Source organism: Lissotriton helveticus, chromosome 6, assembly GCF_964261635.1.
Source record: "Lissotriton helveticus chromosome 6, aLisHel1.1, whole genome shotgun sequence".
Taxonomy (NCBI): Eukaryota; Metazoa; Chordata; class Amphibia; order Caudata; family Salamandridae; genus Lissotriton; species Lissotriton helveticus.
This window is the reverse complement of record NC_136067.1, coordinates 151,656,249-151,680,895: the sequence shown is the minus strand read 5'-3', so window position 1 is coordinate 151,680,895 and position 24,647 is coordinate 151,656,249. Positions and strand designations below refer to the sequence as shown.

General features: G+C 49.7%; 1 protein-coding gene across 4 annotated transcripts in view; it reads right to left on the bottom strand.

The window, feature by feature from the left end:
• The window catches only part of CLIP4 (CAP-Gly domain containing linker protein family member 4), a 370,258-nt gene that overhangs the window by 292,666 nt on the left and 52,945 nt on the right, over nucleotides 1-24,647 (bottom strand). The window lies entirely within an intron of this gene.

Here is a 24,647-nt window from a genome sequence, read left to right as displayed (position 1 = left end):
CCCGTAGCCAAAATACTGTTAACATACGCTTTGGTGGAACTATTTTTTCATAACGTTTTGCCTCTTTCTGCTTTGTCTTGTTTTATTATTTATTTTTAACATGCACTGAGAGTGCATGTGTCTGCAGTCTCTCACTTGCACCAGCCCCCATCCCTCCCACCACCTTCCTCCCGGACCTGCTTGGAAATGGGGCCCCACTGTCTTCACTTTTATAACCTCATGTGCGAAAAGACAGCTCCACCATGGGCTGATGGGCCCTTGCAAACACTGCCCCTTTAAGAATCTTTGTGCCTTTAAGACACGCTCCTTTACTTTTGTTTGGCTGTAGCCGGAAACAACCATCTGTTGAGCTCAAGCCTGGTTCTAGTGGGGGGCCAGGTGGGCCAGACCCATCCAAACATGAGCCTCGCCCACCCAAACATGCATCTTGGCCCTCACAGTGAGGACATGAAGGCCAATAGAAAATGTGCACTATAATTTAAAACTTTCCTGCGAACGTTGTTTTCCTTCCTGTTCTGGGAGTTGCGTGATTGGGCCTGGGCTCTTTCTCACAGGCATCCCCAATCAACCAACTCCTTTTAGAAAGGTGGGCTGTGTCGTGCAGGAACAATAGGGGCATGGCGAAAAGGATACATTCTTTATTTGGCACCAGTCCTGCAAGGATATTTCCTTTTATGTTCAGTGCTGGAGAAATTAAGTTTGATTATTCTGGTTCACCTTTCCTGACCTCTGCAGCTGCATATCAGATCAGGCTGTAACACAGTTTGACTAATGGAGTAGGTAAGAGAATGTGTTACTATTTGTTTTTATTTTTTAAATCTGCACAGGCCCAGCAAGGCACATACTTTGTGGATGCTTCATTTAAATTGTTTTTATCATTATCATGCCTATGGATGCAAAACAACAATAAAAATGTCCAGATAACTGGTGAATAATGATCCTGTTGGAGAGCAATCCTTTGCCTGTTGGTAGTTATGAAATGCAGATAAGCTGTATTTTATGTGGATAGCTTAGTGGGTTACTGTCTTTTTCACAGATATTCTTGTGTTACTTGCAGTTCAGATGTTACAATACCACCATAGGACATCAAAAAACTGCATATAAACGTGAATGGCATAGCTAGAACTTCACATTTGTTTGTGTTACTATATAGTTAGAACTTTCCCCGTCTTTCATTATTTTAATTTTGCTAAAAAGAGTTTGGCCCGATATAAATGTTTATTAGTAACGCCAACCCTTGGGGTATGCTTTAAATCCTGAGTTTGTGCTTCCCCAAACCCTCTTAAAATATACTGCCCACCAGTATGGATGACATGTGATTCCTACACCTGGTAATCCTCATTGGCTTATGTGGCATTCCCTATAGACTGATTTACATACTTGCATGATTGATTGTCTCTGTATAATGTGTGCGTGATGTAAAGTACTGTGACATCCTACACTGATATGAGTAGCGCTGGACATCAAATGAAATGCATATGAGAGAGTGGCTAGGGAGAGATGAGTGGCGCTGATGGAGGGTGGCAGTAATGGTATCTGCGGAGAAAGAGGTCATTTGTGGGGTGCCAAAAAAGACTTTCGCACTAGCGCTAAAGCCAGCCCTGTCATGGCCTTTCTGTTTTTATTTAATTAGCAGTCAGGTCATTGGGGCAACTGTGGAACATATTAATGTGTATGCTAATTATATTTACTGCTATATTCAAAGTTTTAAGTTTGAAGGTGATTTTACTAATGTTTTTTGCGGTAATAATAATGAAAGTTGAGCTGGATGGTGGCTGATATGGGGCCCAAGATCAGATGTGAGAGAAGGTGCGCAGGAGAGGGATGGTAGAAAAGTGGATAATTGGGCCTGGAAGTACTTTTTTTTTTAAGCCTGGCCTGTTGGAATTTGAGGATTTGCACTTAGGTCCCTACATTGCTTTTACTTTCAAATGACTCTCCACATATTCTGTATACGAACAGAATCGATCCTTGTATCATGGTGACTGTTTGCAAGTAGATGAGATGTAATCTGGGGCTTGTAGGCTACCACATGAAGCAACAAAGTAGGCCCGCAGTGGCCCACCCAAAGGCACCCTTGGCCCACCCCCAAAAAAAATCCTGCAGCCGGGCCTGGTTGAGCTTCGAACGGAGCGGCTGCAACGGGGCAGATCAGGGGTAGGCTTTCCATTTACTCAGTAGGCACAATGTCAGACGGACCGGATGTTTTAAAAAATGTAAGACCCGTCCCTGGTTTATTACCGATTCACTGCAGACATTCACATTCCTCAGTATTAGCATCGGGTGCAGTCTCTATAGGTAATCATGTTGTAGTAGTGGAGGTGTGCAGCTTCTCTTCCTATTTAGCAAGTACATAAACAGTGGCTCTCACAAGCAGCTCTGCACAGCTGAGCTCATGTTTCCAGTATGAAGGGCAGAACGCCTCCATCTAGCCTCCCACCTACCACTCCTCGACATGGCCTCAAGGACTTTCAGCGCCATGATGCTCCTTCCGGAGCGAACGCTGCGCTCTATAAATACCCCTTCAAATCAAATCAAATCAAATCAAATCAAACTAGAGGCATTCCTCTAGTTCAGTCTCAAAGCACCATGCTGGGCTGCTGAAAATATTCTTGAAGCATCTTAGTGCTGCCCTAATACAACGGCAGGGGAGGAAAGTAACAGAAAGGAAAGTGGGGTTCACCGAACTCCCCTACATGCAATAAAATAATATCACCAAATAAAAGTCTCAGAGTGTCCATTTGTGGTGTCAATTTGTAAACACCGAAAAGTGTCTGAAAAAGGAAGAATTGCTGCTGGTGGATTGATTCATAAAGCATGGAAAGGGCATCATTAAAATGGACTACTTCTCCCTCAGTGCATCTTGCCTACTTCTTCCCCCTTGAGTAGGACAGTTGGCCTCCATTTCCGGCCGCACACCCTTTGTTTGGGCAGGGCTTTCAGTGGGGGGGGGGGAGGGTGGGGGGCTGAGCCCCCCCAGTTTTTTGGGGGAGGTCTCGAAAGGGGGCTCTAGGGGGCTCTATTTTCGGGCCTCAAAGGTCAAAGGTAGGGGGAGCAGACGTCCCGGTTTTTGTTTGGTGTTACTAGTGTGAGTAACATGTCTTGATAGTGAAATACTGCCAATTTGGTTTTACACTATTGAAAGGCTATCTTGCCCATAGGATAACATGGGGAATGCTGTGTGACATGTTTACCTAGAGTTGCTGTGATTGCTGAGGAAGGAACTGTCTGCTGTGTGCTGTGTCCCCCTAACTTGAAGAGGAGCTGTGCTGTGTGCTTTGCCCCTCAGAAGCCTGCCTGTCTCCAAGGGCCTAAGAAGAGCTGGGAACTCAGGGATAACAACGTTCTCCAGCACCCACCCTTCCAGCTTTTGTGTGGGTCTCTGCGCTGTGCCTTCGTGAAGCTGCCCCCCTGTAAAATCTGTCTCGGTGTGCTCATCGGCGCACAGCTGGGGCGTAAGGTCATGAGGCCTGCTCTGCTTCAAACATGATCTGCCCCAGGATCGAGTCCCTCGCGCTCTGTGTGTGGATTAACGCACCGCTGAGGAACTTTGGAGCGCCTGCTTTGCCCCCGAGCGCTGTGTGCGCACTGACTCCCCTGCTGCCCCTCGAGCTGTGTTGTGTGCCCGAGGCGGCGTTCGCCGCTCTGAGAAGGAGCTTTGAAAACACCCTGCCAGTATTCACCACCACCGGCCCGGGATCGTCATTTCCAAGCCGCGCTCGGATTGGTCACAGCAACAAGGATTTCCCCCAGCAATGCAGAGGTTCGTCAGGCAGAGCTACGTTGCATCTGGAGAGGCGCAAGGCATCCCCTAGCAAGCGGGGTTCGCTCGCGCTCGTCATTGAGGAAAGGAGCTGCCTGAACCTGAGGCCGAGGCGCGTCCCACCGGCAAAAGCGGCTTCACCGGAGATCAGCGCGGACCGCAGAGCCCCCTTCACATCGTAAGGTAACCGGTAAATGGAGTTTGCACAGGGGGGGAGATTATGATCACACACGCTACCGGCGGGCCTGCCTTCTCTTTACAGGTCACCCTGTTGCTACTTACGTGTCAGTGGCGTAACAAAACTTGAGGGCCCCCCCCCCTGGAAAGTACCTGGAGGGGGCCCCCTCTGACCACACTCAGGAGCTTGGGGAGCCCCGCATCGTGTGGGTTGCGGGGGACCTTTGTTACACCACTGGGGGAGATTCATATTCAATACTTCTGGACTTTAGCCCAATAGCTGCCTTCGCTTTCCAGTTTATAATTCAGTTCACATCTGGTTGGCAGCCCTCGCAGTTGCTCATTGTCGCCCTCTCTATTTCTTGGGTCACCGTTAGCACCTCTCCTGCCATGCCCCTTTGTAGTGCTGCTTCTTACCAACTTTGTTTGGTGGGTCTTACAAGTGTGTTTGCAGCAGTGTGCCGGGTCTTTCAGTCAGATTCCTGGCACGCCCCCGGGTCACCTTTGTACCATTCACTGCTGAAACCAGTACGGCTTGTTTCATAAGGAATGCCCAGTATTATCTGTACAGCACATGCCCTCAGTCCTACAGCCAGTCAGCTTTCCTCCCCTTGTAATACCAAGCGAGGGGATGCTGTCTCTTGAAACAGAGCTGGATTCAAGCAAGCCGGGCTGAAGACGGCTGAAATGCCAGAAACCGGTCCTTGGAAGCTTGTTTCCGGTCCAGGGAAGGCATGGTTTGGCAGTTCGGGCCGGACTGTTCCCATGAGGCACAGGGTCAGACTGATTTGCATATGGCTATGTCTTAACTGGGGTGGCAGAGTGGGCTAAAGAACGGTGATGGATTAGACCCAGATCTGTTGACTGGGTGTGAGTGTTTGATTGGTTCAGATACTCCGTCCATCACCACCCCCTTTTGTACCACTTTGTTCGCCATAAGTTGGCAGGGTATGCTCAGACGTGAGTCCCTTGATCACTTTGCCACTGGATTCAAGCAAGCCGGCCTGAAGACGGCTGAAATGCCAGAAACCAGTCCTCGGAAGTTGTTTTCGGTCCAGGGAAGGCATGGCTTGGCAGTTCGGGCTGGACTGTTCCCATGAGGCACAGGGTCAGACTGATTTGCATACGGCCATGTCTGAACTGGGGTGGCAGAGTGGGCTAAAGAACGGTGATGGATTAGACCCAGATATGTTGACTGGGTGTGAGTGTTTGATTGGTTCAGATACTCCGTCCATCACCACCCCCTTTTGTACCACGTCTCTTGAAACAGGAGGTGGGCCCCAGTTAGCCATTGCTCTTCTGGTCCCCTTCCCTGGTTCTCTAAAGACAGAGGGATTCTCTTTCTCACCTGATTTCTGGGCCTGTTCACCCTTTCCATCCTGTGCACCTGTTAGCACTTTCCATCCTGTGCATTAGTGCAGAGATTGAGGGATGGCATGGGCTTTCAGTGGATTCATCAGTCTGAAACTTGACAGCAATTCATGTTAGAATTATTCCCATCACCTTGTTGGTTGTTGCGGCTGACTCCTTAAGTGGAGAAGCGTGGCTCAGTGGTTAGAGGCGGCAGACCCGGAAGCTGAGATCAGCCGTGGACCAGGGTTCGATTCCCCGCCTCGGCGGGTCTCGGGCTCAAAAAATTCCACGGACTCGACAATTCTCGCTCCGGTGCCTACTCGACTCACGGGGTCACACTCTGCGACTCTGGGCAATAGCTTGCTTAATCTCCACTACGGCCCCTCGCGGCGGGATGCCTGGCTTTCACCTTGTGAATACCCTGCCGGGGTATCTCACAGGGGAATACCAGGACGGGTTCCCTAAGCAAGCGCCTTGAGACCCCTGGGTGATTAGTGCGCTATATAAATCGAAATACATTTACATTTACATTTACAAATGCAGCGGCTACGCCCAGTTGTGGGTACCACGCTCAATTGTCATAGGAACCAAGCTATACCTCTCTGATGAGACCTAAGTACGTTCTTCTGACCCCCATCTCTAGTTACACATTAGTTGCCCCAACTAATCCATTATAGTGTAATAAGAAGGTGTTGTACAGTTGCGATATATGGGAAAACGCTACTTTGGGTGATTCTGTGACTGGATGCGACTTCATGATTTTCTTAAGCACACAATACTAGTTATCTTGATTTAGACCACGCCCCTACTCGGATAGGCCACACCCCTTTAAGAAATCTGCCACACCCCTTTTAGAGCACCCCAGTTTTTTTTCCCCACTTAAAGCCCTGGGCAGGGTGGAACTGACGCACATGAGATATTGTTTTCTCCTCAAAGACAGAGGCGAGGGACCTATCAATGTAAACACCCATCATTCTGCGCCGTGCCAATCTAAACAATTAAGGAGCATTTTGCGGAGGAGAACTTTCAATGAAAACGGATTTGTGGTTTTCACTATTACACCAAAGCAGGAGTTTACAAAAATATGCTTGGGGAATGATCCACGTCTGCCATTTAACCCCTTCGACGCTCATGACGAGCTGGGCTCGTCATGGCGTAGCCTCCTCGCGCGCTCATGACGAGCCCAGCTCGTCACGTAAAGTGCGCTTTTTAAAAACCCAGCGTACGGGCGGAATTCCGCCCGCACGCATGCGGTTAAAATGATTGAAATTATTCTGAAGCCAGATTAGTTCGGTCTCCAGGGATTTTATAGGGGTTGGAGCAAAACCCAGATTGTTGCAAAGTACAGCTAATTTATTAATTTATACTGTGTTATGTTATGTTATGTTATGTAGTATTTGTTAAGCGCACGGCTACTCCGTGGAGTATCCCGGTGCTGTCTTGACCCCAGAACAGAGCAAATGAAAGAACAGCCAGCCGTAGCGAACTAGTCCACTCTACTGTTGAAAAAGCCAGGTTTTTAAGCTTTGCCTAAAGCTGAGGAGATCATGTTCTTGTCTAAGGGAAAAAGGGAGACTATTCCATAATATTTAAAACTGACCCTTTGTTTCACTGGTAACCAGTGCAGAGATCTAAGGTGTGGAGACATGTGGGACCTGGGTCCGACCATGAGCACGGCCCTGGCTGCCTCATTTTGAACTGCCTGCAGGCTGTTCAGTAAGGAGTCCGGAAGGCCCAGGTGCAACACATTTACGTAGTCCAGCCTTGATATGATCAGTGCCTGCACCACGGTTTTCCTATGAGGGATAGGAAGAGGGAGGAAATTCCTCATCATTTTTAAAAGCCCAAAACAGATGCCAGCAACCGATTGGACCTCGGACTTCATTGTCATGTCGGAGTCCAACTTCACTCCTAGATTTTTTGCGGTGGAGACTGGACTCTCAGGGGAAGATACATTTTTTGGCCACCATTGACACCACTTGTCGCCTGGAGTGTGTCCAAAGAAAATCATTTCTGACTTGTCAGAGTTGCAAAGTAAATGATTTTGCCTAAACCAGTCGAACACCTTGGTTAGGCAAACATTGACTTCATTACCAGTAAGCACCTCATCCTTCTCACAGGTAAACAGCAATTGCGTGACATCTGCGTACGATATAATGTTTGCCCCGTATTGTTCAGCTAAAGGAGCAAGGGGGGCCATATATATATTAAACAGGGTAGGACTTAAAACGGAACCCTGTAGGACCCCTATATTCAGTGGAGGGATGAGGGCTGAGAAAGGAGGAGCCCAGACTGTGTGCTGGCGGTTATCCAGAAAGGAAGTAAACCATCTGAGCACCGTGCCCCCAATGCCGCTCTCCCTCAATCCTGTGGCACGGTGTCGAAGGCCGCCGAAAGATTTAATAATATCAGGACAGCCTTTCCTCCTCTGTCAAGGGTGGTTTTGGTCGTCTCTGAGATTTCCAATAGAGCCGTTTCTGTACTGAAATTTGCTCTAAAACCTGACTGACTCGGGTGGAGCACCTGGCTGACCTCAATAAAATCTGTGATGATAGCATTCACATATTTCCCTAAAGCCTTGGAGAAATAAGGTAAAAGCGATATGGGTATGTAATTGCTAACTACCAAGGGATCCGCTAATGTTTTTTTTTAGGAGCGGTAGAATTTTTCCATGCTTTCAATTTTCTGGCATCCTGCCTTCGGACAGAGATAGATTCAATATCTGATTGACAGCTGGATTTATTACCTCAGTAATCGATGCCAACGTTTTTGCTGGACAGGGGTCAGAGGGAGATCCGGATTTCAGGGCCTTCATGATTTTAAGTGAAGTGGCCATGGTCATAGCGAAGTACTCCAGAAGGGTAATCTCCGTAGTGGGGCATATGGGGAGGAACTTATCAATATTGCTCTCCCTGTCCAAGGGGAGGCTACTAAAGGAGTCCTGTATAATTTTGATTTTCTTATAAAAGTATTGTGCAATTTCGTTTGTCCATTCATCAGTAGGGGCAAGAGAGCTTTTAGAAGCATTAGGTGCGGAGAAATCCTTAACAATCTTGAACAATTCTTAAGCGCAGTTTTCAGCTTGTTCAATTTTTACAGCAAAAAATGTTTTCTTTTCCACTAGAACTTTTACATAGTGGCCTTTCAAAGCCGTTTTATATGTAAGTTTATTGATAGGATCGAAATTCCTCCTCCATAAGCATTCTAGATTTTTACATGCTCTTTTATTTTTCCTTAAGGACTCAGTAAACCATGGTGCTGAAATTCTGCCTTGTTTGGCTGCTCGTAATTTTGTGGGGGCTAACAGCACAGTACACTCCTGAAGCCAGTCTTCCAAGGAAGATACATCATGTTCTAAGTTATTGTTGGCTGGTATGGAATGTTGGCTAAGCATAGCAGTTAGAGCCTCTGATGTTATTTGATCGAAAGATCTGAAACTTTTTGACCGATTTTTACAGTAAGGCTGAGACTTGGCCTGAATCTTTTCTAACCTAAGGTTAGCAGAAAATAGTCTGACCAAATAATTTGCAAGGGAACGATTGGTTCTAGTCCAGTTGTTGAAAAAAATTGGTCTAAAATATGACCTTTTTCATGCGTTGGAAGCAATACATATGGTGTCAAATTGAAAATACTCAATAATTCACAGAGTTTCATAGTCTGAATCGGTCGTTTGGTCGAAGTGAATGTTAAATTCCCCCAGTATCAGGCACTGACTGTATTTGGACACAATGGGCGTAATAGCATGGCCCAGGGATTCCAAGAACCTTCCTGCTAGTCCCAGTGGGCAGTAAATGATCGTACCCACGATAGACTGGTGAGCTGAGATCGTCAGATGGAAACCAAGTCCCTCTGCCCCTTCTAGCTCTATCATAGGTATTAATTGGCAGGAGAGTGGGTTTTTATATATAACCGCCACACCCCCGCCCCTACCGCCAGGTCTGTCCTTCCTAGGTATCTTATAGTCTGATGGGAGTGCACAAGTGATGGTAGGGTTATGTTAGACGGGGACCTGGAGGGTCGGCCGAGCACAAGGGGAGAGGCCTCCGGTGAGGGCCGTCTCCAGCGATCGTACAGACAAGTAACTTCCCCCCCCACAGATGGACACCACACGAAGATCAGAGTAACACCTTTTATAGGCAGTTCTTGAAGTAAGGTAGTACGATACAAGGAGATCAGGACACGATGATCCTCTCAATTCTAGTCTCTAGTAGGGGAAGGGGGTAGCGGGACAGTCTTGGTACCTACGGGTACTGAGGTGAAACGGCGGTAGCTCACAATCCTCGAGCTCGGTGGTCAGACGGGTCGGACCGCGGCAGCGCCAGCAGGTCCCGAAGAGATCGTAGGTGGCAACGGGCCGCGGCAGCGCCAGCAGGTCCCTGTGGTATATAAATAAATAATACCGGATCTAGGTTTGTCTGGACATAGCAATAACAGATAGCTCAATAAATAAGAGTCAAGATTCGAGGTAGTAGGAGTTTGCAGGTTTAATACAGCATAAAGGACAGGAATAGGACAACCTGCACGGGAACAGGATGGCAGCGCTGCCGGGGGCAGGATCAGAATCGGCACAACACTTAATAACAGTCCACAAATATATATACTAGAACAGTTACATTACAATGAATTACAGTAGGCGGAGCAGTGGGTGTGGTCAATAGCAGTCGCGAAAGATAAGGGTGAAAATGGGTGTAACAGGGGCGTATACATAGACATGTGATGTAAACGTAACAGAATATGTCATAAATGGGGCGGAAACATGGAGGGGGCTACCTAAGGAGCCGGGACCTCTAACCTAATGGTGCGCGCAAACTGACAATGACGTGTTACTAGGAGAAGCTGGGGGCTATGAACTCTGTGCTAGGAGCAGAGACTGAAGTCTGGAGAGTCAGGGCGACATGTACCTAAACAGTATCTAGTATCTGATGTTTAGAGAACATGTTGATAGAATCCAAAAGTTATCGGGGTAAAGGCTAACAGACTCTAAGACTGATGCATGCATTATTCCACATGTAGTGCGTGATGAAGAATATTAAATGACCATTAAATGCAGTATTTTCTCTTACATGGAGACGTAAAGGCTAGACAATGACGGAAACTATTGATGCGATTCAGTAGCTTAGGAATGCAGAGAAGGAGGGCTGGACTGATAACTAGAATCATAACATACTCTTGGCAGACTCGTAGGCAGAGCCAGGACGAGCCGGGCACTGTGAGGCAGGAAGTAAGTGAAGGGTCGAGGATACAGGTGGGGGCTGTATCGCTCCTCAGCGAGGCTCAGGAGACAGGAGCTGAATCTGGTGTCCGGGCCCTTTTGAGGCCTAGAAACGGGGACTTTACAATGAAATAACGTGCACACTGAGAAACGTGGCAACGTAACTTTACATAGGCCTGATACTCGTAGCTTTCACGAGAACTGGAAACTGGCATACTAGAGATGGACACAACTGTAATTGCGTCTTTAATCAAACATGGGGGATACATATGCATATTTAATCATGCACACATAACATAAGATGGAGGACACGTAGGGACACAGAACATGACAAAATTTACTTTTCCACATCCCAACGAGGATGGAAGGTACAACGGGCCGCGGCAGCGCCAGCAGGTCCCACGAGGATGAAGGTTGCAGAAGGCCGCGGCAGCGCCAGCAGGCAGGACGATAGTTCACAAGGCAGGGCTGCGGCAGCGCCAGCAGTCCGTCAAGGATGAGTTCTTCTCGGTGTCTCTCGACTCCAGGATACAACTGCCTTCCTGCTCTGGGGCTGCCTCGGTTATAGGTCTGGCGCCCTTTGATGTCCGGACACTCGCACTGGGAGGTCGGGAGGTCCGGGATGAGGGAGTCCAGACACCCAGCAGGGGGGTGGAGCCAGCACCCGGGGAGGCTGGGGGCGATCGGCACCTGGCGGGGGAGAGCCATCGACACTTCTTTCTCGCATTAGCCTGCCAAGTGGTCCGTTCACCTCCTGGATGGATGGTGGTGCCGGGATGGCGGGGCCTGGCCGGGCCCAGGGTTGGGGTCGAGCTGAGGCCACGCGCCGCTTGGTGCAGTGTCCAAGATGGCGGCTGGGCCGGGCAATGGGGCTGACGGGGGCCCGGGCCCGTGACACAGAGATATCCGGGAGCAGGCGTCCCGGAGGGGACGGGTTGCGGGTTGCTTCTGCGGGTAGCCCCCGGAGAGCCGGTGTCTGGGCCCTGTCGTGCGGGGAGGGAGCGAGCCCTTCGTGGGGCCTGTCCAACATGCGTCCCCCCCAGCTGAAGGTGGGGAGAGTCACCCATCCTCTTGGGGACTCTCCTCGTCGAGGCGGAAAAAGCGGGACAGGCAATCCGCGTTGGCGTGGTCTTGGCCAGGGCGATGCTCCACAGTGAAGTCCATCCCCTGCAGGGAGATGGACCATCGCAATAGTTTGGGGTTCTCCCCCCGCATTTGCATTAGCCATTGCAGGGGCCGATGATCTGTTTGTACCCGGAAGTGGGTTCCGAAGAGGTAAGGCCGGAGCTTCTTGAGGGCCCATACTACTGCGAAGGCCTCTCGCTCAATGGTGCTCCAGCGCTGTTCTCGGGGCAGGAGGCGTCTGCTGATGAAGGCCACTGGTTGGTCGACTCCCTCGGGGTTCAGTTGGGAGAGGACGGCCCCGATGCCATGGTCTGAGGCATCCGTCTGGACGATGAACTCACGGCTGTAGTCGGGGGCCTGGAGCACAGGAGCGGTGCACATGGCGGCCTTCAGCCTCTCGAAGGCCGCTTGACAGTCGGGAGTCCAGTTGACTGTTTTTGGGTTGGTCTTGGATGTGAGTTTCGTGAGGGGCCCCACAATGCTGCCATAGTCCTTTACGAACCGCCGATAGTATCCGGTGAGCCCCAAGAAGGCTCGGACCTCGGTTTGGGTTACGGGGGGGCGCCAGGACTGGATGGCAGCGATCTTGAGCTGGAGGGGGGCCACCAGACCGCTCCCCACTTGGTGTCCGAGGTAGGTCACGGACCCCTGGCCGATTTGGCACTTGCTGGCCTTGATTGTGAGGCCGGCCCGTTGGAGGGCCTGCAGGACCCCTCGGAGGTGGCGGAGGTGGTCTGACCAGTGGCGGCTATACACCGCGATGTCGTCCAGGTATGCGGCGCTGAACTCTTCGAGGCCCGCCAATACCTGGTTCACAAGTCGTTGAAACGTGGCTGGAGCGTTTTTCATGCCGAATGGCATCACTCTGAAATGGTAGTGTCCATCCGGGGTGGAGAAAGCGGATCGTTCTTGTGCCCTGGGGGTGAGGCCGATCTGCCAGTAGCCCGCCGTCAGGTCGAAGATGCTTAGGTAGCGGGCCGCCCCCATGCGGTCAACTAGTTTGTCGGCTCGGGGGATGGGGTGAGCGTCGGTTCGGGTGACAGCGTTCAGACCCCGATAGTCGACGCAGAACCGGAGCTCGGGTGTGGTGCCCGGGGCCGCAGCTTTGGGGACCAGTACAACCGGGCTGGCCCAGGGGCTGTCAGAGGGTTCGATGACTCCGAGTGCGAGCATCTTGGAGACTTCTTCTTGGATGCAGGTGCGTACCCGATCTGGTACCCGGTACGGCCGGTGTCGGATAGGAGGACTGTCGCCAGTGTCCACGTCGTGCAGACACCAGGGGGTGACCCCGGGTGTGAGGGAGAATAGGTTTGCAAATTGCAGCAGGAGGGCCCGACAGTCTTGGCGCTGCTCCGGGGTCAGAGCCTCGGAGAGTTGGACCCCGTCCACCGAACCATCTTTTTCCCCGGCCCCCAGTAGGTCAGGGAGGGGCTCGGAGTCCTCTTCTGCCCCACTGTCTGTAGCCATCAGCAGGCTGAGCTCCGAGCGCACGAAGTGGGGTTTGAGTCTGTTGGCGTGGAGGACCCGGAGGGGGTTCCGGGGGGATTCCATGTCGATGAGGTAGGTGACGGGGCTCTTACGCTCGATCACCTTGAAGGGCCCCGTCCATTTGTCCTGTAAGGCACAAGGTTCGATGGGGGACATCACCCATACCTGCTGGCCCGGCTCGAATTCGATGGAGGAGGCATGTTGATCGTACCACTTCTTCATGTCCTCCTGACTGGCTTCAAGATTGGCTTTGGCGAGCTCTCTGAATCGCCGGGTCTGATTACGGAGGGTCAGGAGGTACTTGTAGACGTCTGGAGGGGTCTTCAGGGGGGCCATTTCCCACTCTTCTTTAACTAGGCTGAGAGGCCCGCGAACAGGGTGTCCGTACAGGAGTTCGAAAGGGCTGAAGCCGAGGGACTTCTGGGGGACTTCTCGGTAGGCGAAGAGGAGGCACGGTAGTAGCACGTCCCACTGGCGGCGTAGGGGTTCTTCCAGCCCCATGATCATCCCCTTGAGAGTGCGGTTGAACCGCTCGACCAGTCCGTTTCCTTGCGGGTGATAGGGGGTTGTGAATTGGTAGGTGACTCCGCACTGTTGCCATAGGGATTTCATATATTTGGAGATAAAGTTCGTGCCCCTGTCGCTGACGACTTCCCTGGGGAAGCCCACTCGAGAGAAGATCCCCATTAAGGCTCGACCTACTACTGGTGCTGTTACAGTTCGAAGGGGAACCGCCTCAGGATAGCGGGTGGCGTGGTCCACCAGGACCAGGATGAATCGATGCCCTTGTGCTGTTCGGGGGTCCAGGGGCCCCACAATGTCTATTCCCACCCTTTCGAACGGGGTGGTCACAACGGGGAATGGTTGAAGAGGTGCCTTGAGCTTGCGGCCGCTCTTCCCGCTGGCCTGGCAGGTCGGGCAGGACCGGCGGTGGGTGGAGACGTCATTTCTCATTTTCGGCCAGTAAAAGTGAGTCACCAGGCGGTTGTATGTTTTGTCTTGCCCCAAGTGTCCAGCCAGGGGGACATCGTGGGCCAAGTTCAGAAGGAAGTCTCTGAAACGGAGGGGCACCACCGGCACTCGACTGGCCCCCAGCTCCGCTATTCTTTGTTCGCTGTACAGTAGGTCATTGTCCCAATAGATCCAGTGGGCCCCTGCGGTGTCTCCTGTGCCCTGGGCGAGCGCTTGCTGTCGCAGTCCCTCGAGGGAGGGACATGTCTTTTGCTCTTGCCGGAATTGTTCTTGGGTGGGCCCCCCTTCCTGACGCCACTGAGCCAGGTCCGGGAGGTCTTGGGGCTGAGCGGGCTCTTCGTGGGTTTGTTCCGGGGTGTCCGCAGCGATGGAGTCTCCCTCTGAAGCGATCGGGGGAGGAGGTGCTGGCCATTCGGGTTCTTCAGATCTAGGGATGGTGTCGGCGGCCATGGACCGGGTTGTTACGCACGCCCAGCCCGGGAGGCCTAACATCCCCAGGTGCTCTCTTCTTTCAACGGCTGCCCACGGGGAACTCTCGAGATCGTTCCCCAGGAGGCAGTCCACGGGGGCATCGTCGCGGACAGTCACTTTTAACATACCGGAGACTCCTCCCCATTCGAAGGGGACGCAGGCCATCCGACACAGGCTCTCCGAATTGTCGGCCGATCGGACGGGGCAAAGAACGTTTGGCAGGATTTGTTCTGGGGTCACCAGGTGACAACGGACGGCCGTCACACTGGCCCCTGTGTCACGCAGGGCTTCGGCCTTACGCCCATTTATGTTCACCCACTGGCTGTATTTCCTGGTGTTGGCTGGTAGGGGAGCCCGCGGGATCAGGTCTCTTCCCCCTAGGCAGGCCAGGGTCATGGCGGCAGGTTCCCACTCGGGCTGCTCCTGCTCATACTCTTCAGGCTCTTCGGAGACTTGCTCTTCTCCTAGGGCGGCGGCAGCCACCTGGCGGGGTCCGGGGGTCTGGTTCTTTGGGCAGGTCGGGTCACTGGCATAGTGGCCGACTCGCTGGCATCGATGACACGTAACCTTGGCTCGGAACCCCGGGCGCATCGGGGGGTTGCCCCGGCCGGCCGGGGGTGGGGTGTTGTTGACGGGAGCGGCCGGGACGGCGTCTCTGTCCTCCTCCTCCTCCTCGGGGACGATGATGACCTTGGTTGGTTCTGTTCTGCTCGTTTGGCCCACTCCGGGTCACTCGGGTGCTCTCCCATCGGTCAGCCTCGGCGGCGAGCTGCCGTGGGTCAGCCAATTTGCTGTCGAGGAGGTGCTGCCTGAGCTCGACGAAGCAGTTGTTGGAGAGGTGCTCCCACACAATGAGGTTGAAGAGCTGTTCGTAGGTTGTTACGTTGCTACCCTTGATCCATCCCTCGAAGGCTCGGCTGAAATAGTTTACATATTCTATCCAGGTTGTACCCGGGATCCGGGTGCAGTTGCGGAACCTCTGGCGGTACATCTCGGGCGTCAGCCCATATCGACTGAGGAGGGCGGCCTTCATGTGGTCATAGGACGTCATTTGATGGTCCGGAAGCTGCAGCAGGGCATCCCGGCCTTCATTGACGAATCTCCCCCATAGACCGGCTCCCCAGTCACTTCGAGCGATCCGGTGGGCAGTCATGGCGATCTCGTAGGCCTTGAACCACTGCTGTATGTCGTCGTTCCGATAGTATTCACGGACCACATCCTTGGGGATGTGGACCTTCTGTTCGGTAGTACCTGGGGGGCGCGGTTGCTCGGGCACCCCTAGGTCTTTGTTCTGTTTGCGCATTTCTATCTCCGCTAGCTTGCACTCGTGTTCGTATGCCAGTTTTTTTTCTTCGAGTTCTCTCTGTCTCTGCTTTTCCTCTCGCTCTTCTTGGAGCCGTAAGTGTTCTAAGTTCATCTTTTGTTCTGCCAGTTTCAATTCTCCGTCTAATTTGAGCCGTGCCAGCTCTAACTCGTGTAGTCTATTTTTCTCTCGTTCTCGGATCTCTTCCCGGGAGAGATCCGTTCTCCTTTCTTCCGTCAGAGTGGTGTTTGTTTCCGGGGCTTCGGGGTCCCGGGGTCCGGCGATATTTGTCTCTGCCCAGGATTCTAGGGCGTGTTTGAAGTCCTCTTTCGTGCTCAGACCGGTGGTGGCAATGCCTAGTTCTATGCAAAATTGTTTTAGCTCTCGGTGGTTGTACTCTTCCAGTTTTTCCATCTGGAATTTCTCTGCAGATCCGCTCTCTCTGGTCGTCATTGTGGATTAGTCGTAGGGTGAGTTACTCTCTGTACGGTTTACGCGTTGGTTCGGATCGCGCCGCTGGCCACCAATGTTAGACGGGGACCTGGAGGGTCGGCCGAGCACAAGGGGAGAGGCCTCCGGTGAGGGCCGTCTCCAGCGATCGTACAGACAAGTAACTTCCCCCCCCACAGATGGACACCACACGAAGATCAGAGTAACACCTTTTATAGGCAGTTCTTGAAGTAAGGTAGTACGATACAAGGAGATCAGGACACGATGATCCTCTCAATTCTAGTCTCTAGTAGGGGAAGGGGGTAGCGGGACAGTCTTGGTACCTACGGGTACTGAGGTGAAACGGCGGTAGCTCACAATCCTCGAGCTCGGTGGTCAGACGGGTCGGACTGCGGCAGCGCCAGCAGGTCCCGAAGAGATCGTAGGTGGCAACGGGCCGCGGCAGCGCCAGCAGGTCCCAACGAGGATGGAAGGTACAACGGGCCGCGGCAGCACCAGCAGGTCCCACGAGGATGAAGGTTGCAGAAGGCCGCGGCAGCGCCAGCAGGCAGGACGATAGTTCACAAGGCAGGGCTGCGGCAGCGCCAGCAGTCCGTCAAGAATGAGTTCTTCTCGGTGTCTCTCGACTCCAGGATACAACTGCCTTCCTGCTCTGGGGCTGCCTCGGTTATAGGTCTGGCGCCCTTTGATGTCCGGACCCTCGCACTGGGAGGTCGGGAGGTCCGGGATGAGGGAGTCCAGACACCCAGCAGGGGGGTGGAGCCAGCACCCGGGGAGGCTGGGGGCGATCGGCACCTGGCGGGGGAGAGCCATCGACACTTCTTTCTCCCATTAGCCTGCCAAGTGGTCCGTTCACCTCCTGGATGGATGGTGGTGCCGGGATGGCGGGGCCTGGCCGGGCCCAGGGTTGGGGTCGAGCTGAGGCCACGCGGCCGCGTGGTGCAGTGTCCAAGATGGCGGCTGGGCCGGGCAATGGGGCTGACGGGGGCCCGGGCCCGTGACACAGAGATATCCGGGAGCAGGCGTCCCGGAGGGGACAGGTTGCGGGTTGCTTCTGCGGGTAGCCCCCGGAGAGCCGGTGTCTGGGCCCTGTCGTGCGGGGAGGGAGCGAGCCCTTCGTGGGGCCTGTCCAACAGGTTAGAGCCCTCGTTGAGCCACGTTTCTGTTGCAAACATGACATCCAGCTGTGTCTCTGTAAAAAAGTCGAAAAGTTGGAGTTCATGCTTCTTTTTATAGATCTAGTATTAAGAAGGATGGCTTTCAGCTTACCCCCGCCCCCAGCAACCCCAGAAAGATCGGAAACATGCTCTGTCTTACTTAAATTACCACCTCTATCAAACTGTAGATGGGAGCTCTAATTACACTCCTTACAGATGAGTGGCTCTGGATCTACTGATATAAGGCATTGGAAACAACGACTGATGCTTCTACCCAACATCAACAGTTGTTCTCTGCTATATAATTGTGTGGGGTTATGAGTGCCAGTGTTACCTGGTAAAAAATCGGCAGCATGAAAGGCGCCGGTCGCCTTTGGGTCGCGGACGGGCGCAGACGGGCTTGCCTTTGGCGTGTCCGCTGCACGCCACTGCTGTGCGCTCGCGCAACGTCTCTCTTTATGTGTTCCGGAATTAAACAATAGACCGCACCCTGCTCCAAAATGGCGTCCGGGAGTGTTGAGTCAAAGGAATAATCAGGGTTTGAATCCCACCAGCCCCCTTAAGTTTCAACTTTTTAAAATTCCCCACAAAATACAATAAACACAGATTTTAAAAAGCAAAGCGCATAAAACAGCTAGCTTTCCAATTTAAAATAATTCAGATTGTGATGTATTCCTATAGGTTCTGAATCGATCCCCCTATTCCTGACCCTATTCTAGTTAAACAAACCAACAAGTTAACTAGCAGTCAGCCCATGAGGCAGAAAATCCCCATGATGCAGATACCGTTATCTGACGCAGTCACACTACGGCACAGGAACGTGTTATCTGATTAGGTCATAACGCTTGCGATCTAATTAGACAAGCGATATTCCTCCAGCCCCTGATAAGGCATACGGAGTTCTCATAACAAATCAAACCTATGACAACCTGGGCAAAACCCTGCGGCCATTGTTTTGATTTCACCGAGAACTTCAGTAAAAGAATGTGCTAACGAGCAAGTCGTATGACATCCTTATTGACGTATCTATGTCCATCCTTACGTCAATCTCGGCACCTTAAAGGTATAAATATTACCGATCTTGCCCTATGCAAAACACACGCGTGGTGACGAGACGGAGCAGCCATACTTGCCGAAGCCAAGAGCAGAGCAGACCCCGCTGGCAGCAGCCCCGCCTTCCTGACGCGCTGAGAGACGCGCTGCTTTCTCCTGCCGAGAATCCAGCACCGGCGTTTCTGGGCAGCCCTCGCAGGCAGCCTGGAATATCGAGACCAGAGAGAGAGATACCATTCCTCATTCATCCTAACTTCCAGGTACAGAACTGAATAACCCCTCACAGAGAATTCTTTAGTTATTCACTTGGCAAAAACCAACTTAACTTAAACTGTAACTTTCTATTCCCGCCCACGTATTAGGCTTAGGTCAGGTACACGGGGTAGGCGTATTTAGAAACATCAGTTGAGTACGTTTAGTCAAATGTATATGTGTATGTAATATATTTTATTCATTTTAAAACATCTTATGGCTTAGAAACCATATCAATGTTTTTACAGTATTATTTTATACTATTGCTTTAATGTATGCACTTTACTTAACTATAAGTATTGCAATAATATCGATCCATTTCTCTTGTATGAGAAAAGAGACTGATCAATAAATAACACCTTTTTATTGAACACGCCCGTCTCTTCCTTTTCTCTACAATCTGATGAGACTAAGAATGCACTTACTGACTGAGTAAAATAATTTGCCTTTTGTTCACACGACTCTCGAGATTTACTCTTGATTAGGGGAGAGCAAAGTTGTCATGTTCTATGGTTGTCAGAAACTAAATCCCTTCTTGTCTAATCAGGGAAGTTAATTCCTCCTTGAACATTCGAGAAAGTTTCTAGTGAACTCTGAGCTAAGCTGGCAAACCCAAAACTTTAAGTCTAGTATCGACAGTAGTAGACCTAGTTAACGTCTGGTCTAGGCCTTTACTGCTGTAGGTATTATTCCAATGCGCAGAGCCTATTGGGATGATAGGAACTACACTACATGGCGCCCAACGCGTTTGGAAAGGGCGATAAAACTAACGTAAGACATTTAGAGTAACTCAGTCGTGCTTTCTCACTCAGACCCCTTTTCCCATAATACTCCAAAGACGTCTGGAGTGGGTGAAAGGTTATATCCGCCAGACCTCGCAGGAGGGAACTCCTATGTATGGTTCTTGGTATAGTCAACGTTGGAGGATAAACAGTTCCAAAATATTGTGCATCTAACCTTTGTTTCCATAAGAAACCTGATCTGCAAACAAAAGAAATAACCATCCTGTCAGTAACATGTCAGACAATGAGGATGAAAGAGAGGCAGTTAGATTAGCAACTGAACTCGCAGCAGCTGATGCTACCATGCAGGCAGCAGACCAGGATATAATACTCATCCCGGTCATCAAAAGGAGATCTATAACCCTAAAACTTATAGAAAATGGACTGACACCTAGAGGTGGCACAGTCATATTCGTAATTGAGGCACACGAATATCGGCAGACAGAGGTATACTATTCATGGATACATTTTCCAGCAGCAAATGCTGTAACAAAGTACTTCCACTATTACAAGATAGAGGAACCTCCTAATGAGTACACTCCTTTCGAGGAGGTGGAAGTACCACTCAAATTTCAAGAGCATTTGCTCTTATTTGATGGCGCCCTAAAACATAATAATCACATCACCAGGCTCGGTCCTTTAGGTAGACCAGGAGCAACGTGGCCGGTCCTAGCCGGATACACACCACATCCAGACATCAATGAGATGCCAGCAGCAGAGCTGTTAACACAGCTAAAACAATTAATAAAAATACATAGACAATTAGTCCAGTATGTGATGCGGACTTCAACAATTCAGCCAGCGATTAAACTCCAACAGCTGACCCCTCACCAGGGGAACACAAATAAAATTACACCACAGAACATCCAGTCCTGCCTAGGTAAAGTACCGGCTAAACGGGAACAAATACCATTCTGGCTAGCGCAAAAAATCACCCAAATAGAGGCGGTGTTTCCTGACACCACCCCGCTAGAAAAGCACAGGATTCTGACTATCTGCCTTCCAATGGGAATCGCACCACACTTTGAGGACTGTGACACTTGGGGTACAGTCTTTGCTTCCATCTACACAAAAACGCACGGTGTTCCATCCATTTCGGTAATACCAGATGTGCTAAAACAAATTCAAGATGAATATGGCCCTGAACCCGCTTTAACTCTTGGTATGAAATTACTGAAAGACTTCAAGCAGGTCTCGGCTATATTATTAGCCAACATAAAAGGTGAAGCAGCAAACGTGGCGATCCGCCAGAGGTTAAAAGAGACAGATATAGCAGACCAACCAGCTGAAATTGCCAGAATCATAGAAAAATCCTATGAGGAACTAGGTAGAGATAGTTTAGGTGGAATACCAGTAAAACCGCAACTAATTGAAAGTCCTGAAAAAATATTTTTTAATAATAATTCTACATCACCAAAAAAGAACTGGTGTGGAAACAAACAATCCAATCCTAAAGAAAAGAAATTCCAGTCCCGAGGAAGGTCTCCTAGGCGAAGAGAAAAATCTCCGAACCAAAGACACCGGTCACCTCAGAGTGACCCCTCTGGGAAAAGATATAACCTTAGAAATAGGGATAATATTAAAAAGCCTGATAGATATCAAGACATTGATACACGTCCCTCTCAATCTTTTCAGACTTCCTCGCAGAAATCGGAAAGAAGAGGACGATCAGAACAAAGAGAAGAGCACGCCAAGTCCAAAGACAAGGAACCTGCTCAACTAAAAAAGAAATTACAATTTCCAAAAAAGAAGGTAGCCAGTATCAAGGTAGTTAACAATGCCGAGAATACTGAGGACACAACTGAAAAACGGAGAGTGGGCTCAGACAATGCTAGACAGCGCAGCAGAAGTGAGCATAGCTCGCAAAGTCCTTATGAATCATCTGGAGACAGTGGACACGAATGAATATCTTCAAGTGGAAACTGCGGACACCAGAGTTAGCAAACCTCACAAAATATACGAAATAACATTGCGTATAGAGGGGGATAAGACTAGGAAAATAAGGGGACTATTTTGGGATAATCTCTCCAAGGGCTATGATATCCTTCTAGCTGAAAAAGACTGGCCACCAGAGTTTGTCAGGGAGTGCCCTCATGGCGAAGAAGTAATTATGCCTGCCTTCTCAAATCAAATTCCAATTCATAAAAAATACACACTTGCTAGAAAGTGGGCAGTGGCTCTAGCTCCTGCTTTATATAAAAATCACGTGGGATGGGATGAGGATTCTCCTCCTCACAAAATCCAGTTAAAATCACAACCAACTGCACAAAGGCAGTACCCAATTAAGCAAGAAGCTAAAAAACAGGTAAATGAAATACTAGATCAGCTAGAATACCAGGGGGTGATTGAAACTTGCACCTCACAAATGAACAACCCTTTGTTTCCGGTCTCCAAACCAGACAATTCATATCGTCTAGTTTTGGATTACCGACACCTTAACACATGTTGCAAAACTTTTGCAGTGCAAAACTCACACAGTGCTGCACTAATGAATAACATAGTGCGCAAAAAATACAAAACAACATTAGACATCACTAATGGATTCTTTTGTCAAAACATAGCACCAGAGAGCAGATATTTAACTGCATTCTCAATAAATGGCACTCAGAAACAATTCTGTCGGTTAGCCCAGGGGTACAAGAACAGCCCGGGAGTATTCTCAGCGAGAGTAACAGAATTACTACAACTATATGATGATGAAGCATTATCTTATGTCGATGACATTTACTTAACAGATGATGACTTGGAGACTCACTTGAAGAGAGTGAACACCATAATACTTGGGTTCGCAGCAGAGGGTTACAAATTCAACTTTAAAAAATCCAGAATTGCCCATCTGAAAGTCCTGTTCTTAGGATATGAATTATCAAGTGAAGGCAAAAGCCTGGCCGACAATTTCCTAGAGAAATGTGCCGTAATCCAAGCACCTAGAACACTAAAAAAGCTACAGTCGATTCTAGGCTTCCTAAATTTCGGAAGAACATACATTGCAAATTACGCAGAAAGGGTCAAACCCCTTTATGATCTGATAAAACCAGATTTTAAAAGATCCAATTGGACTCAAATACACACAGAAATTTTGAGATCCCTACAAACAGACATGCTAATTAAAACAAAATTAGAAACACGTGATAACACACGCAATCTTGTGATTCGAGTCATCCCAGGGAGATGCGGATTCACATACCTGACCTCTAATGAGGGAGAAAAGGTACCAATTGCATTCAAATCACACTTGTACACTAAGGCTGAAATGAAATTTAGACCAACGGAAAAAATTCTTACGGCAACACAGACAGCTATAGCAAAAGAACGAGCCCTGGCACAAGGTAAACGAATAATAATCGTGACACCAATACCAGCCCTAGAGGCGGTAACAAAGGCAAGCATTCCAAATGCTAAAGCACTCCATCCGAGATGGATACAATGGGCTAATTCTCTTGCTGCAACAGACGTGGCGTACGAATTTGATCCTTACTTAAAAACACAAGAATTTCTCCAATATGAATTTGAATGTCCTCCGCCGACCGAAATTCTGCCTCTAGACCAATACGGCTGTATAATATATACAGATGGATCAGCACAACCCTCAGTGGGGGGTAAGCAAGCTTACAGTGCTGCGTGCGCGATCGTTAAAGGTCGCTGGCACGAAGGAAAATTTAAACCAGCAATCACTAAAACACAATCTTTAGGAGATTGTACAGCTCAGCGAGCTGAACTACTGGCGTTCAAGATGGCGCTTGAAAATACCGATCGAGAATTCCCCACACTCATAGTGTGCGATTCGTATTATTGCGTTCAGTCTTACAATGAATACTTGCAGATCTGGCTTCAGAATAGTTTCAAGGATGCGAAAGGTGGCACAATCAAGCATAAAATGCTCTGGGAACAAGTAGTTATTTTACAAAAAGAACTACCAAAGACTCACGTGATACATACACTGAGTCATCAACGTGATGGCGTTCACGTTGCAGGGAATTCATTGGCTGATGAGGCCGCGAAGGCAGCTGTGCAAACGGCTTCCGTAGCTGCCATCACCCGGTCAAAAACAAAAATAGACAGCGAAATATTACAAGCTGTCAGCGCTTCAGAAAAGGATTCGATAGAAACACTCCCGAAAGGCTTTCCAGTAAAATACTCATACATAACTGATGCAAACAATGTTCCTTTTGCTCGAATCCCTGGAGTGGGGGATAGGGCAATTCCAAACATGGAACATAGGTTAGGACTAATAATAGCGGCACACGAAGGGCTTGCTTCTATCCATGCTGGCGTCTCAGCCACAGTATCATTATTAAAACAGAGATACTGGTGGCCACAAATGAGAAGACAAACAAGGAACTATGTTCTAGAATGCGAGATATGTCAAAAAATGAAAGTATCAACTGTGAGACGTCCAGCTCAGACGCCCCTTCTAATCTCGGATAAACCATTAGCCTGTGTTTACCTAGACCACTGTGGTCCCTTACAAAGGGATGGTAACTATAAATATATCCTGGTCGCAGTGGATTCATGCACGAGATTCATATGGATGTGGCCCCAGCGAACGGCTGACGCCAGAACTGTTATAAAAGATTTGCGAGTCTTTATCGGCACATACGCAATTGGCATGCTGCATTCAGACCACGGTCCTGCTTTTAGCTCTCGGGCTTATAAGGAGGCCATGGTCAGCATGGGCGTGCAATTGCGGTACTCTTGTCCATTTCACCCTGAGGGGAACGGAATTGTTGAAAGAAAAAACCGTGACATAAAGCAATCTATAACGGCGAAGGTATTAGGTTCGGGAGCTGGGTGGGTCAAACATCTAATAAGTGTCCAACGTAGTCTCAATAACTTGCCAAGAAATTCTCTGAAGGGATTCAGTGCGTACGAATTATTATTTGGAACTAGGATGATGATCTCTGACATTGATAGTCAGACTTCAGTGGTGAAAGAAAAAAGCTTTGATATCAAAGACCGTTTGGCTATTTTGCAGGACTTAAACAAAACAAGAAAAGACCTGAGCAACATAAAGTTGAAACAACAGCCAACAACCACTGAAGAACCACCACCTGTCCCAGCAAGACCTGTCTGGATTCCAAAAGTCGGG